Raw genomic sequence first — 16,348 nt, forward strand, 5'->3', positions numbered from 1 at the left:
CCAATCAATATTCTGGATGCAAGAGACTCATTTTGTACCTAAAGACACCTGAAGTGTGAAAGTGAGAGGATAGAGACATATTTATCATGCTAAGGCATGTCAAAAGAAAGCCAGAGTAGCAATACTTATATCAGACAAATAAGATTTTAAACCAAAGACTGTAACAAGAGATGAAGAAGGGAAATATATCATAATGGAAGTCAATCCAATAATATCTAACAATTGTAAATACATATGCCCTCAAAGTGGAAGCATGCAAGTTTATAAAACAATTAAAAACAAATGTGAAGGAACTTATTGATAATAATACAATACTAGTAGAGGGCTTTAACACCCCACCTACAGCAATGGGCAGATTATCTAAACAGAAAATTAACAAGGAAACAATGGCTTTGAAAGACACACTAGTCCTGATGGACTTAACACAAGTATTCAAAATATTTCATCCTAAACCAGAAGAATAGACATTCTTTCCAAGTGCACATGGGACATTCTCCAGAAGATATTACATAGTGTCACAAATCAGGCCTTAACAAGTACAAGAAGATTGTGATCATACCAGGCTTATTTCCAGACACAACACTATGAAATTTGAAGTCAACCACAAGAAAAAAAAATTGAAAAGACAACAAATATATGGAAATTAAAGAATATGCTACTAGGGAATGAATGGGTCAACGAGGAAATTCAAGAAGAAATAAAAAGTAAATGAAAACAAATGAAAATAAAAATATTAAAGTCCAGAAACTTTGGGATGCAGCAAAGTCAGCCATAAAGAGAGAATTATAGGGACACCTGGGCGGCTCCGTCGGTTAAGCGTCCGACTTTGGCTCAGGTCATGATCTCACAGTTTGTGAGTTCGAGCCCCGCATCGGGCTCTGTGCTGACAGCTCAGAGCCTGGAGCCTGCTTCGGATTCTGTGTCTCCCCATCTCTCGGCCCCTCCCCTGCTCATGCTCTCTCTGTCTCTTAATAATAAATAAATGTTAAAAAAAAATAAAAAAATAGAGAATTATATAGCAATACAGGTCTACCTCAAGAGGTAAGAAAAATCCCAAATGAACAACCTAATCTTACACTTAAAGGAACTAGAAAAAGAAAAATAAATAAAGCAAAAAGTCAGCAGAAGAAGGGAAATAATAAAGATTAAAGCAGAAATAAATGATATAGAAACAAAAAAATAGAAAAAAATCAATGAAACTAGGAGCTGGTTCTTTGAAAAATTAAAATTGATAAACCCTAGCCAGACTTATTTTAAAAAGAACCCAAATAAAGGAAATCACCAATGAGAGAAGATAAATAACAAACAACACCACAGAAATACAAACAGTTTTCACAGAATATTATGAAAAATTATATGCCACCAAGTAAGTCAATCTGGAAGCAATGGATAAATTCTTAGAAACATATCAACTGCCAAAAGCAAAACAGGAGGAAATAGAAAATTGGAACACAATGATAGCCAGAAAATAAATTGAATCGGTAATCAAAAATCTCCCAACAAACAAAAGCCCAGGGCCAGATGGCTCCCCAAGGGAATTATACCAAGCACTTGAAGAAGAGTTAATACCTATTCTTCTCAAACTACTCCAAAAAAATAGAAGTGGAAGGAAAACTTCCAAACTCATTCTAAGAAGCCAGCATTTCCCTGTTCCAAAACCAAAGACTCCACTAAAAGCAAAATACAGACCAATATCTCTGATGAACATGGTTGCAAAAATTCTCAGCAAAATACTAGGAAAGGAAATCCCACACTACATTAAAAGAATCATTCACCAAAATCAAATGAAATTGATTCATAGGCTTCAAGTGTGGTCCAATATTCACAAATGAATCATTATGATACACCACATTAATAAAAGAAAGGATAAGAAACATATGATCCTCTCAATAGATGCAGAAAAAGCATTTGAGAAAATACAACATCCATTCAGAATAAAAATCATCAGCAAAGGAAAGAGGGAGCCTACCTCAACCCAATGAAGGCCATATACCAAGAAACACACAGTTATTATAATCCCAAAAGGGAAAAAACTGAAAGCTTTTACACTGTGGTCAGGAACAAGACAGGGATGCTCTCTCTCACCACTGTTATTTAACATAGTACTGGATGTCCTGGCCTCAGAAATCAGACAACACAAAGAAATTAAAGACATCCAAATTGGCAAGGAAGAAGTCAAACTTTCACTATTTGCAGATAATATATTTCTCTATATAAAAAACCCAAAAGACTCCACAAAAATTTGCTAGAACTGATACATGAATTTCATAGTCACAGGATACAAAATCAATGTATGGAAATCTGTTGCATTTCTATACACCAATAATGAAACAGCAGGAAAGGAAATCAAAGAATCAATCCCATTTATAATTGCACCAAAAACCATAAGATATCCTAGGAATAAACCTAACCAAAGAAGTAAAATATCTATACTCCAAACACACATAAAGGAATTAAAGGTGACATAAAGACATGGGAAAACATCCCTTGCTCATGGATGGAAGAACAAATATTGTTATAATGTCTATACTACCTTATGCTGTCGACACATTTAATACAATCCCTATCAATATACAAACAGAATTTCCCACAGAATTAGAAAAAACAATCTTACAGTTTGTATGGAACCACAAAAGATCCCAAATAGATGAAGCAATCTTCAAAATAAAACTAAATCTGGAGGCATCACATTTCCAGACTTCAAGTTGTATTACAAAGCTTTAGTCAAGAGAGTATGGTCCTGGCACAAAAACAGACACATAGATCAATGGAACAGAATGGAAACCCAGAAATGAACCTAAAAAGATAAGGTCAACTAAGTTTTGACAAAGCAGGAAAGAATATCCAATGGAAAAAAGACAGTCTTTTCAACAAATGGTTGGGACAACAGGACAGCAACATGCAGAAGAATGAAACTGGACCACTTTACTACACCGTACACAAAAATAAATTCAAAACAGATGAAAGACCTAAATGTGAGACAGGAAACCATCAAAATCCTAGAGAAGAACGTAAGTAGTAACCTCTTTGACATTGGCTATAGCAACTTCTTACTAGATATACTTCAGGAGGCAAGGGAAACCAAAGCAAAAATGAACACTGGGACTTCATCAAGATGAAAAAACCTTCTGCACAGCAATGGAAACAATCGATAAAACTAAACATCAACCTTCAGAATGGTAGAAGACATTTGCAAATTCCATACCTGATAAAGCAGTATCCACAATCTATAAAGAACTTATAAAACTCAACACCCAAAAAACAAATAATCCTGTTAAGAAATGGGCAGAAGACACGAATAAACATTTTCCAAAGACATACAGATGGCTAACCTACACATGAAAAGAGCATCATTAAGAACATACAAGTCAAGACAACAATGATATATCACCTCACAACAGACAGAATTGCTAACATTAACAACACAAGAAAGAAGAGGTGTTCACAAGAATGTGGAGCAAGGGTAACACTTGTACACTGTGGTAATGCAAACTGGTGCAACCACTCTGTGAAACAGTATGGAGTTTACTCAAAAAGTTAAAACTAGAACTACCCCATAATCCAGCAATCGCACTACTAGGTATTTACCCAAAGGATACAAAAATACTTATTTGAAGGGACACATGCACCAAGATGTTTATAGCAGCATTATCACCAATAGCCAAATTATGAATGTCCATGTACTGATGAATGGACAAAAAAATGATGTCGTATATATACACAATGGAATATTAATAAGTCATAAAAAAGAATTAAATCTTGACACTTTTAAGTTCTTGGATGGAGCTAGACAGAATTGTGGTAAGTGAATTAAGTCAATCAGAGAAAGACAAATACCATACGATGTAATTAATATGTGGAATTTGAGAAAGAAAACAGATGAACATAGGGTAAAGAAAAAGGGAAAGCATAAGAAACTTTTAACTATAGAGAACAAACTGAGGGTTACTGTAGGGGAAGTCAGTGGGGGATGGGTTAAATAGGTGATAGGTTTTAAGAATGACACTTGTGGGGCGCCTGGGTGGCTCAGTAGGTTATGCGACTGACTTAGGCCCAGGTCATGATCTCTCAGTTTGTGAGTTCGAGCCCCGTGTTGGGCTCTGTGCTGACAGCTTGGAGCCTGAAGCCTGTTTCTGATTCTGTGTCTCCTGCTCTCTCTGCCCCTCCCCAGCTCATGCTCGCACTCTGTCTCTGTCAAAAATAAACTTAAAAGAAAAAAATTTAAAAAAACAATGGCACTTGTGGTGAGCACTGGGTGTTATATGTAAGTGATGAATCACTGAGCTCTACACCCAAAACTAATATTACACTGTATGTTAATAAACTAGAATTTAAATACAAACTAAACCAAATTAATCTAAATAAATTAAACTAAACTAAACTAAACTAAACTAAACTAAAATAAAATAAAATAATAACATAAAGGTGTCCAAAGAAACTTTCACCAAAAAACAAACAAACAAAAACCCAAGTTATCAGGTGATTAAGTGGTAGATTTAAAATGCTAACCTAGGTCTGTGTGATTGAATTCAAATCTCTTAACTACTAATGATTTAATGCCAAATCTGTACTCTTCACGTTAGAGGACTTTCTAAAGAAAGCCATTGTTCTTTTCTATAATTAAGTATAAAACTATAGTGATGCAGTTGTTATATGCTCACAAGTTTTGTGATCTATGTTGTAAGTAATTATTCAGATATGGATTGGGTTAATGAAAGTAAATGTTATAATGGAAATCGGTTAGTATCAAATTCATAACTATAACACTACATAAAGCCATAGATTTTAAGATAATCAGATGAAGACACAATAAATAACAATATCAGTTACTAAATTAAATACAGGTGATTTGTCGAGCAGAACTATACCTGAATGCTAGACACTAGTTTTATGTTATTGTAAGAATTAAATAGTACAACCATAGAAAATCTCAATCTCCTGCCTGCTGAGTTTTGTTTTACTGTAGTATTAATCTTTGAGCTTTGGAAAAATTAATACATAATTAAAATAATTTTTATATTTGCAAGTATGAAAGTGAGATATTTTTTAAAAAGCATATAGATCAGTTTCAAATATTTTTTTTAATTTTGCTTACTAACCAGAGTGTACTGCATAGCATAAAAATAATTTCTTAGGACTCAGTAAGATTAGAAAATGCCAACATGATCTGGGCCAATCTATAATAGATAAAGTTTCCCAAATTCAACAGAAAATGTTGTTCAACATAACATATAAAGCTACATTCCCTTCAAAAATGTCCTTGATTATATTATCTCAATTGTCTATTTTTGTTTTTTACATTTTTCACCATGGAAAATTAAATTGATTTGGTTGATCTTTGTTCAAGTTTCTGAAATGTGCTGTAATAAAGAAATAAAACAGGGGCACCTGGGTGGCTCAGTTGGTTAAGTGTTCAACTTCGGTTCAGGTCATGATCTCACAGTTCATGGGTTTGAGCCCCATGTCAGGCTCTGTGCTGACAGCTCACAGCCTGGAGCCTGCTTTCGATACTGTGTCTCCCTCTCTCTGCCCCTCCCCCACTCATGCTCTGTCTCACTCTGTCTCTCAAAAATAAATAAATGTAATTTAAAAAAAAAGAAAAAAAGAAAACATATTTGACATGCTTTAAAATAATATCTGATTGGAGATAAAAGTGTCTCAGCTGGGTTCTTTCAGTATCAATTAAAAGAGAAAATAAGTTAATAAGTAAAATATAGACTACCACATAATTCTTTCTAATATTAAATTTGTAATTACATGTCACGTAGTGACAGGTACATTTGCTATGTATGTTGTAATTATGTGTTTGTTGAGGAGAGAACCTCATTAATTTAGGACGTGTAACTAAACAATGATATTCAAATAATATAATGAAAAAGTTCTTCACTTGTTTTATTTTCATGTTTAACACAATTATAAAAGTAAAACCAAGTAAGTGATAACAATGAAACCAAAGAAAATTTCAGCAACTAACAGTGAACTAAGAATTAGGTAAAGATCAAAAACCAAGAAACTAAATTAGAAATATTAATTAGTAACATACACTTGACACTATCAAATACCTTCTACTAAGAAAGTCCTTTATACTTTAATCAGAGATCACCTAATGAACTATAATAAAACCTATGAAGTATGACTGGCTTTTGTAAACTTAAGTCTATTTTCCATTTTAAAGCTTTCTGAATTTTGGAATTCCTACAATCCCTACATTGGTTGCAATAAAAATGTCTTCACTCAAGTAACAAAGTTATACTTTATTTTTTTTTGATGGGGGGGTATGGTCATTTTGTGGCAGCTGTCCTGTGACCAAACTCTCTTCAATCAATTAGATATGCTGTCCAATCTTTTTCAGTTGTTGGGATGACCCTATGCAGGTGATCAGTCATTTTTCAATCCATGGTTTTCATCAAATAAACATGACTTTAAATATTAAATATAAGTCAACCAGTGTTAAACATACACTTACATCATTTTGTTAACAATTTTCAATGAAAATTGGAATCCAGGGTATGTGTATTAAGATCAAAGGATAAAATCTAAATTTTATTAAAGCATAAATAACTGACACAATACATACTCGTTAGGTATTGAAAAATAAAAGTGCTAAAAGCAAATTGAAATATTTAAATTTTTTAAAACTTCATTTCAAAAGTATCATGTACCTCATGCACCATAAAATATTATATATTATAATGTCATCTTTTCAACATCAGTCACATCATCTCAATAGCTGGTGTCATTCAAAGTGCTGAATGGGAAAATATCTTCTATTTTCTCCAAATGATAGTTGTTTACGATTTACTACACTGAAAGAAAAAAGTTTTACAATTGCTTCCAAGTTCAAAGAAGTTTTAGCAAATACCCAAAAATCCATTTAAAATAATGACAATTAAAAAGCTAACAGGTGTATGCAAATACAATAAAACAAAAATTGTTGGCAACCTAATTTTCAAAGTCATTTCAGTGGGCTTCCTAGGTGCTGATGTGCTAATTGCACCTGGAATGGGCCACTTCTATTTTTGAAAATAGAAGTAGTGGCTAATCTGAACATAGTTAAGTAATGATACTAAGAAAGAATGTTGTCTGAAAGCCTAGCCCATAATTTTCTATTAATCATGTCCAATGTCATCCTTTTCTAAGAATGGTCAAAATAAACTGTCTAAGGTTTCTAATTTAAAAACACAAGTGGGGGGCCCTGGTAACTCAATTGATTGGGTGACTGACTTCAGCTCAGGTAATGATCTTGCAGTTTATGAGTTCGAGTCCTGCGTCGGGCTCTGTGCTGACAGCTCAGAGCCTGGAGCCTGCTTTAGATTCTGTGTCTCCCCCTCTCTCTACCCCTCCCCTGCTCATGCTCTGTGTCTCTCTGTCTCTCAATAATAAATAAATGTTAAAAAAAATAAACAAAATAAATAAAAATAACAACACAAGTGGTGGGGTGCCTGGCTGGCTCAGTCAGTTGATCATTTGACTCTTGATTTCAGCTCAGGTAATGATCTCACAGTTTGTGGGATCAAGCCCTACATCAGGCTCTGGGCTGACAGTGCAAAGCCTGCTTGGGACTCTGTCTCTCCCTCTCTCTCTCCACACTCCCACTTTCACTCTTGCTCTCTCTCTCAGAATAAATAAATAAAAACTTTAAAAATATTAAAAACACTAGTGACATTTAGATACATTCTAGAAAGAGGAATTGTGTCTGAAAGGTTCTTGTCTTCTAACAAAGTCAAATTCTTGATAAATGAATGGCCCCATGGATTGTGATACTTCAAAGATCATTATGGTCCAGGAAAATGGTGGGAAAATGAACCACATATGAGGTAATACCACTGGGTAATACAAACTCAGAGAAGCACACTACACAGTGACTTTTATGCTTTGACTTCCAAAAGTATTGTTTGTCAGGAAGCCTGTTTACCACCAGATGGAGCTTTCTTATCATAAGAAGGAGCTTTTTGATGTCCTGGTGAGCGGCATCAGCCTTTTCCCAAAATTCTGAGTGCATTTTGGCACCCAGGCAGCTATAAATTTGGCTACAAGAAGGTGAGGTTTCCAGATGAGCTCAGAATGCCAGACTCTCCAAATTGCCAGAACATAATGGGGGTGGGGGAGAACACCATGGAGGGGAGACAAGAAGATCAAACCAAAGAGAATGGCTTACCCTCTTTGAAAGGCAGCAGCTGAGTTTTGGCCCAAGCTCTATACTGCTTCTCTTACCTTGAATCACTGAAGAGAACTGGGGATAGAGAGGGCTATGTAATGGTACTATATTTAGAAATTCCTTACTTTCTCTTTTCTGAGCAGTGGTCTAAATCACAAACTGTGAAGAAAACTAAGGGTGGAGTAGGAGGAGGATCTTAGGGTTGCCTGGTCCCTCGAAAGCAGCTAGATGAATATAAAGTCATTCTTAATACCTAAGAATTCAATCTGAGGACTAACAGAACAAAATGAACAACTAAAGGGGGAGAAGAGGCCACATCATGGAAGGTATGAGGTGGAGATGTGATTTGGGGGAGAAAAGGATTGTGGGTGCTGTGGAGGGGAGGGAGCTCTGGTTATGGAAAGAGAGAAGAGAGAGAATGAAAGAGAGAGAGAGAGAGAGAGAGAGAGAGAGGAATGCACAGGGTATTACATAAGGAAAACATTTTCCCAAAGACATCAACTGGGAAAATGAGAGGAGCAGATTTTTATAAATTTTTACAACGAGCGGAGCTCAAAGACTGGAGTTTTAGAGGTCCATGGCATGGCTGGTGTGGAGCCTGGAAGTTGCTACACTACTCCTGTGGAGAAGGAGGGCAAATACCCTGGTAGCAGATGGCACAATCTTAGGATCTCCTAAGTTGCGTTGGGAAAGACAGTTCCCCCTTGTTGGAGCACATCAGGGAGCGGTGGCATTGACTCTCTGGGGACAAAAGTGCCAGCAGGCGCCATTACTCTCCCCCACTATGCCAGGCCCCTAAAATTTGGAGTTTTAAAACTCATCTGGCATTCCTGGAATAGAACATAGTTGTACTTCACTGCCAGGTGGGCAGACAGCCCAGACACTGTCAGTTTGAAGTCAGGGGTCAAAGGGAAGCTTGGGACACATGAAGGGAGATTGTTCATCTTTCTGGGAGTGTGTCCTGGACAGCAGTGGACACAAATTCCATTCTATGGGATAAGAGAGGTGGCTGGAACCATTTCTCTTCTCCACCCTTCAGAATATACAGAATACACTAACTTCAGTAAGCAGCAGAGTGCCAACAGTGGTGACCTAAATGGCTTACACCAAGCTCCACACCCCTGTACTCTGCAGGTGTTGCTTTCTAGGGAAAGATTGCCTGAGAACAAGAGCAGTGGGGCCCTATCCCAGAATATCACCACAAACCCCCAGCATGCACCATGTCCAGTGATAATAGAGTTTAGCAAAGATTTAGCTCTAGTGGAAATAGCATCATGTCTCTTTGAACAAGCAGACCAGACAGAGCACACCAAGTTAAAACTTGCCACACTCTGGCCAAGGTCCAAAACCTCCCCACTTGAAAGCAAGGAGAAACTCTGCAGAGGATCAGCCTGAGGGAAAGACCAGCCAAAACATAACAGCAACACGCACACAGCATATACCAGAGACACTTCCTGAAGTTCCAGGCTCTGGACAGTATATGAACCCTTCCTTATAAAGCTATTACTCTCAGAAGCAGGAAACATAACAGGCTTTCCTAACATAGAGAAGACAGAGTCCAAGACAAAATGCCAAGATGGAGGAATTCATCCTAGAAGAAAGAACAAGAAAATGTCACAGTCAGGGACTTAATGTAAATTGATATAACAAATATGCTTGATCCACAATTTAAAGCAACAATCATAAGAATACTAGCTGGGCTTGAGAAAAACATAGAAGATATGAGCGTGTCCTCTACTGCAGAGATAAAAGACTTAAAAATTAATCAAGCTGAAATAAAAAATGCTATAACTGAGATGTGAAACTGACTAGATGTAATGACCACAGGATGGAAGGATCAAAGCAATGAATAAGTGATATAGAAGATAAAATTATGGAAAATAATGAAAGCGAGAAGAAGAAGGAAAGACAAATGTCATATCAAAAATGTAGACTTAGGGAATTCAGTGACTCCATAAAATGTAATAGGATTCACATCATAGGATTCCCAGGAGAAGAAGAGAGGGAAAGGGGGACAGAAGGTTTATTTGAGCAAATTATACCTGAAAACTTCCCTAATCTGGGGAAGGAAACAGATATATAAATCCAGGAGGCACAGAAAACTCCCATCAAAATCAACAAAAGCAAGGCAACACCAACACTTATATCATAGTTAAATTGCAAAACATAGTGATATTGAAAAATTCCTAAGCAACAAGAGAAAATAAATACCTAATTTACAAGAGAAGACAAATAAGGTTATCAGCAGATCTCTCCACAGAAACATGGTAGGTCAGAAGGGACTGGTATGATATACTCAACATGCTGAATGTGAAAAATATGAAGCCAATAATACTCTCTGCAGCCAGAGTGTCATTCAGAATAGGAGGAGAGATAAAGAGTTTCCCAGACAAACACAAATTAAAGGAGTTAATGACCACTGAACCAGCCCTGCAAGAAATATTAAAGGGGACTCTTTGTGTTGGAGATAAAGACCAAAAGCAACAGAGAATAGAAAGGAACAGAGAAAATCTCCAGAAACAACAATTTAACAAGTAATATAATTGAACTAAATGCATACCTATCAATAATTACTCTGAATGTAAATGGATTAAATGCTGCAATCAAAAGATATAGGATGTCAGAATGGATAAAAAAATAATAAGACACATCTATAAGCTGCCTACAAGAGACTCATTTTACACCTAAAGACACCTGCATTTTGAAAGTGAGAGGATGGAGAATAATTTATTATGCTAATAGACATCAAAACAAAGCCAAAGTAGCCATATTTATATCAGACAAACTAGATTTTAAACCAAAGACTATGACAAGAGATGAAGGAGGGCATTATATCATAATAAAGGGGTCCATCCAACAAAAAGATCTAACAATTTTAAATCTTTATGCCCCCAACTTGGAAGCACCTGAATATATAGAATATTTAACAACAAACACAAAGAAACTCATTGAAAATAATACAATCACAGTAGCAGACTTTAACTCCCCATTTACATCAATGGACAGATCATCTAAGCAGAAAATCAAGAAGGAAAAAATGGCTTTGAATGACACACTGGACCAGATGGACTTAACAGATATATTCAGAAAATTTCATCCCAAAGCAGCAGAATAGACATTCTTTTCGAGTGCATATGGGATATTCTCCAGAAGAGATCACATGCCAGGTCAGAAATCAGGCCTCAACAAGTACAAAAAGACTGAGATAATACCATGCAACTTTTCAAACCACAACACTATGAATCTTGAAGAATAAACTTGGAATGACCACGAATACATGGAGGTTAAGGAATACCCCACTAAAGAATGAATGGATCAACCAGGAAATTAAAGGAGAAATAAAAAATATGTGGAAACAAATGAAAATGAAAACATGATGGTCCAAAACCTTTAAGATGCAGCAAAAGCAGTCATAAGAGGGAAGTATATAGCAAGAGACCTACCTCAAGAAGCAATAAAATTCTAAAATACACATCCTAAGTTTACACCTACAGGACCTAGAAAAAGAACAACAAAAGAATCTTAAAGCCAGCAGAAGTAGGGTAATAATAAAGGCTAGAGAAGAAATAAATCATACAGAAACAGTAACAATGACAAATAAAACCACAATAGAACATATCAGTGAAACCAGGCGCTGGTTCTTTGAAAGAATTAATAAAATTGAGAAACCCCTAGCCAGACTTCTCAAAAAGAAAAGAACCCAAATAAACAACTCCAAACTTCCAAACTCATCCCATGAGGCCAGCATTACCTTAAATCTAAAACCAACCAAAGACCCATTTAAAAGGAGAATTACAAGCAAATATCTCTGATGAATATGGATGCAAAAATTTTCAACAAAATACTAGGAAGCCAAATTCACCAGTACATTAAAAGAATCATTCACCACGATCTAGTGGTGTTTTTTCCCTGGGCTACAGAGGTGGTTCAATATTTGCAAATCAAACAGCGTGATAAACCAATTAATAAAGTAAATCATACGATTCTTGCAATAGATACAGAAGAAGCATTTGACAAAGTACAATATCCACTCATGGTGATATCCCCCAACAAAGTAGGGATAGAGAAGATATACCTCAACATCATAAATGTCATATACGAAAAAAACAAAACAAAACAAAAAACAGCTACTATCATCCTCACTGTAGAAAACTTGAAGTCTTTTCCTCTATGGTCAGGAAAAAGACAGGGATGTCCACTCTCACCACTGTTATTTAACATAGTACTGGATGTTCTTGCCTCAAAAATCAGACAACACAAAGAGATAAAAGGCATCCAAATCAGCAAAGAAATCAAACTTTCAGTATTCACTGAGGACATGATTTTCTATGTACAACACCTGAAAGACTCCACCAAACAAATTGCTAGAACTGGCACATGAATTCAGTAAAGTCACAAGATACAAAATCAACATACAGAAATCTGTGGTATGTCTATACACCAATAATGAAGCAGCAGAAAGAGAAATGAAGGAATCAATCCAATCCCATTTACCATTGCACCAGAAATCATAAGATACCTAGTAATAAACCTAACCAAAGAGGGAAAAGATATATGCTCTGAAAACTATAGAACACTTATGAAAGAAATTGAAGATGACACAGAGAAATGAAAAAAAAAAAAAACATCCCATGCACATGGATTGGAAAAATATCTTTAAAATTTTTCTACTCGGGAACCCTCTTACACTGTTGGTGGGAATGCAAATTGGTGCAGCCACTCTGGAAAACAGTGTGGAGGTTCCTCAGAAAATTAAAAATAGACCTACCCTATGACCCAGCAATAGCACTACTAGGAATTTACCCAAGGGATACAGGAGTACTGATGCATAGGGGCACTTGTACCCCAATGTTTATAGCAGCACTCTCAACAATAGCCAAATTATGGAAAGAGCCTAAATGTCCATCAACTGATGAATGGATAAATAAATTGTGGTTTATAAACACAATGGAGTACTACGTGGCAATGAGAAAGAATGAAATATGGTCCTTTGTAGAAACATGGATGGAACTGGAGAGTGTGATGCTAAGTGAAAGAAGCCATACAGAGAAAGACAGATACCATATGTTTTCACTCTTATGTGGATCCTGAGAAACTTGACAGAAACCCATGGGGGAGGGGAAGGAAAAAAAAAAGAGGTTAGAGTGGGAGAGAGCCAAAGCATGAGAGACTCTTAAAAACTGAGAACAAACTGAGGGTTGATGGGGGGTGGGAGGGAGGGAGGGTGGGTGATGGGTATTGGGGAGGGTACCTTTTGGGATGAGCACTGGGTGTTGTATGGAAACCATTTTGACAATAAATTTCATATATTGAAAAAAATAAATAAATAAAATAAAATAAAATGTTTCTATTCCCCAAAGCAATCTACACATTTAATGCAATCCTTATCAAAATACCACCAGCCTTTTTCACAGAGCTAGAACAAATAATCCTAAAATTTCTATGGAACCACAAGAGTCCCCAAATAGCCAAAGCAATATTGAAAAATAAAAAAGCTGGAGGCATCACAATTCCTGACATCAAGCTATATTACAAAGCTGTAGTGATGAAGACTGTACAGTACTGGCATGGAGACACATAGCTCAATGGAAGAGAATAGAAACCCCAGAAATGTACCCACAACTATATAGTCAACTAATCTTTGACAAAGCAGGAAAGAATATCCAATGAAAAAAATACAGTCTCTTTAACAAATGGTGTTGGGAAACCTGTACAGCAACATGCAAAATAATGAAAGTGGACTACTTTCTTATACCATACACAAAAATAAATTAAAAATGAATGAACGTCCTAAATGTGAGACAAAAAAACAAAAAACAAAACATCAAAATCCTAGAGGACAACACAATCAGTAAACTCTTTGATATTGTCTGTAGCAATTTCTTACTAAATATGTCTCAGGAGGCAATGGGAAAAAGAGCAAAAATGAACTATTCGAACTTTATCAAGATAAATAGCTTCTGAGCAGTGAAGGAAATAATGAACAAAACTAAAAGGGAACTTTAAGAATGGGAGAAAATATTTGCAAATTACATATGTAATAAAGGGTTAGTATCCAAAATATGTAAAGAACTTATCAAACTCAGCACCCCAAAAGAAATAATCCTGTTAAGAAATGGCCAGAAAACATGAATAGACATTTTTCTAAAGATATACTGATGACTAACAGAACAGACATCTGAGAAGATGTTCAACATCATTCATTGTCAGGGAAATGCAAATCAAAAATACAATGAGATATCACCTCACACTTGTCAGAATGGCTAAAATTAACAGCACAGGAAACTAACTACAGGTGTTGGTGAGGATGTGGAGAAAAGAGAACCCTCTTACACTGTTGGTGGCAATACAAACTGGTGCAGCCAATCTGGAAAACAGTGTGGGGATTCCTCAAAAAGTTACAAATAGAACTACCCTATGATACAGCAATTGCACCACTAGGTATTTACCCAAAGAATACAAAAATACTGAGTCAAAGGGACATATCCACCCCAATATTTATAGCAGCATTATTAATAATAGAGAAATTATAGAAATAGCCCAGATATCCATCGACTGATGAATGGATAAAGAAATTGTGGAATGTATACACACACACACACACACACACACACACACACTGGAATATTACTCAGCCATAAAAAAGGATGGAATCTTGCCATTTGCAACTACCTGGATGTAGCTAGATTTTATTATGCTAAATATTATGCAAAATAAGTCAGTGAGGGAAAGACAAATACCATGATTTCAGTTATATGTATAATTTAAGAAATAAAACAGATGAACATTGGGGAAAAAAAGAGAGAGGTAAACCATAAAAGATATTCTTAACTATAGAGAACAAACTGATGGTTACCAGAGTGGAGGTGGGCAGGGGGGCGGGTTAAATGGGTGATGGGTATTAAAGAAAATATTTGTTGTGATGAGCACTGGATGTTGCACATAAGTGATGAATCACTCAATTCTACTCCTGAAACTAACATAATGCTATATGTTAACTAATTGGAATTTAAATAAAAACTTGAAAAATAAAACCACAGACTGTCAATGCACCTTAATAGCTCACCTTGAGTAAAGGCAGGTCTTCCATGTGGGATAATAGGCTCTGGGTCCATCCCAGGAAGTAGCAAGTGCTGCTCTGGCAGCTGGAGGCCAGAACATTGTGTTCTTTTGCAGCCTAGTTCCAGGCACTGTCCTCTGGACATTGGAGATGAGTTGGTGCTGACATTTATTGAGCAGATGAATCCAGCCTGAAATTCAGTTTTCTGAACACAGGTCAGCCTGGCCTATTGGCACTGTGACCAACTACTTCTTATCTCCCAGGTTAAAGCCCAGCCTTAATGGTCAGGGTATGATTTTCTTTGGAGGCCTTGGTCAAAAAAGTTCTTCTCAGCATCTATCTCTCTTGTTAGTTATCACTAGGCAACTTCATAAAGTTAGGAAGGTCCAGCTGAAGTCATAATTATTGTTTTCATTTTCTGCACTCATGTGGGGGTGGGGGGATGGGGCTTTGTGACAGAGATCCTGAAACCTCTTCTGAGAACTTCAAGTAGAATGTTGCTTTTAAAATGAATTTTTGATGGTATGCAATGATACCAGAAGAACCTGGTAATAGTCCCTCTCTTGTGCAGGGAAGAGGAAACTGGCGTTGGACAGGTTTAGAGAGCAAGGGAGCTAAAGGAATAGGCCTACATGTCCTACTAGAAGGTCCCACAGCTCAGCCATATCTGAGAGAAGCATACTCAAATGAATGGCAAGTGTGTAGCCCTGAGAGGTGGCCAAAGGGCTCTGAGCAGTGATACTTTCTCCCTAGGCTGTTCCTCAAGGAACTCCAGATTACTGAGCCAGAAGGCTTTTTCTTAGTTCTCCTTGAACTCACTTGACTTCAGTCCCTCAACCTTAAGAGGATGTCTGAGGCCCCAAAATATGGAACATTGGCCACCCCCAGTGGAAAGAGGAGCAGGGTGTGTCCAAAAGACACCTTTTTTCTTTTACTTACTCCTGATTTTTCTCACTAGAGCTTTAGTTAAGACACTGCATTGTAACCCCCCCCCCCCCCCCCCCACACCATCTACCTACAAGCTAGAGAAGAAGAATACAGAAGGCAACTGACAGTGAAAGGAATGCCAAAGAAATTGCTGTAAGGTGGTATGGCTGATTCTGTACAACTTGCTCCTCCCCACGGAGGCC

Source organism: Panthera uncia, chromosome X (genome assembly GCF_023721935.1).
Source record: "Panthera uncia isolate 11264 chromosome X, Puncia_PCG_1.0, whole genome shotgun sequence".
In the NCBI taxonomy this organism is placed as follows: Eukaryota; Metazoa; Chordata; class Mammalia; order Carnivora; family Felidae; genus Panthera; species Panthera uncia.